The sequence below is a fragment of the Elephantulus edwardii genome, unplaced genomic scaffold (genome assembly GCF_000299155.1).
Source record: "Elephantulus edwardii isolate Elephantulus edwardi_28Jun2011 unplaced genomic scaffold, EleEdw1.0 scaffold00581, whole genome shotgun sequence".
Lineage (NCBI taxonomy): Eukaryota > Metazoa > Chordata > Mammalia > Macroscelidea > Macroscelididae > Elephantulus > Elephantulus edwardii.
In genome coordinates, this window is record NW_006400331.1 from 89467 (window position 1) to 91055 (window position 1589).

Sequence of the window (1589 nt, forward strand, 5' to 3'; positions counted from 1 at the left end):
TAAATCTTCACACCATGCCTGAGTGCCACAGGCCTACAACTGATTTCTAATTCAATTAAAGCTACTAGTCAGTTTACACCTGATTGCTAATTCAATCAAAATGACTTAAAACAACCAATCAGTTTACACTAGATTGTTAACTAAATCAAAACAAATTACCTATCAGAATCCAACTGCTTCAGCCAAGAAGCTCATATATTTTTCTGCAGTGGTTTTTAAATTTTTCAACGCCATTTATTAAAGAGGCTGCCATTTCCACATTTAACTGATCTTGTCTCCTTGTGAAAAATCAGTCGACCATAGACATACAAGTTGATTTCTGAGGTCTCAATACTATCTCCTACGTGTCTGTTGCTGTACCAATACCATGCTGTCTTGACCACCACAGTTTTGAAATAGGATTTGAGATCAAGGAGTGTGAGGCTTCCTACCTTGTTTCTCTTTTTCAGTAGTGCTTTGCTTATTCAGGGGCTCTTTCAATTCCATACAAATTTGGAAATTACCTTTACCATCTCATTGAAGAGTTGGTATCTGCATTGTGATTTATTGCATTGGACTTACAGATTACCTCTGGTAGAATTGTTAATTTCAAAATATTGAGTCTTCTCATCCATGAACATGGTAAATTCTTTCATTTTGTTTCTTGCAGTAAAGTTTTGTAATTTTCTTTGTATAGGACTTTTGTGTCTCTAGTTAGATTTGTTATCAAGTATTTAATCTTGTAAATAGCTATTGTAATTTGTATTTTTTAGCTCCATTTCTATATACTCTATTATTGTAGAGCAATCCAACTGACTTATACGTTGATCTTGTATTCTACTATTTTGCTAAATTGGTCAAATATACCCAATCATTTTCTTGCTGGACCTTTAGGGTTTTCTAATTGTACTATCATATCATCTGCATATAGAGATAATTTCACCTCTTCTTTGCCAGTTTGAATACTTCTTATTTCTTTCTCTTGTCTTATTGCTATCATTAAGGCTTCTAATACAATATTGTGTAGTAGTGATGATGGTGGATATCCTTCCTGTTGTCAAGGGGAATGTCATTAATATCTTTCCATCCAGAAGGCTCTTGGTTTTACACAAATACTTTTCACTATGTTGAGGAATTCTCTTTTATACCTATTTTGTTGAGGGCTTTAATTAGGAAGGGGTGTTGGGTTTTGTCCATGGCCTTTTCTACATTAAGTGATAGGATCACGTGGTTCTTGTTCTTTGCTTTGTTAATGTGATGAATTACATTAATTTTCTTTCTTGTTTGGAACTATCTTTGCATACCCGTTACAAGTGCCAATTGGTCATGATGAATTATTTTTTTAAAATATACTGCTGGATTCTACTGGCCATGATTTTATTGAAGATTTTTGCATCTATGTTCATGAGAGATACTGGAGTATAGTTTTCTATTTGATAGTGTCTTTACCTGACTTTAGTATCAGGGATATGTTTGCTGCATAGAATGAGACTGGACACATTCCATCTTTTTCTATTTTCTGAAATAATCTATGTAGAATTGGTGACAGCTTTTCTCTTAATACTTGGTAAAATTTATTAGTAAAACCACCTGGTCCAGGGATTTTTGGA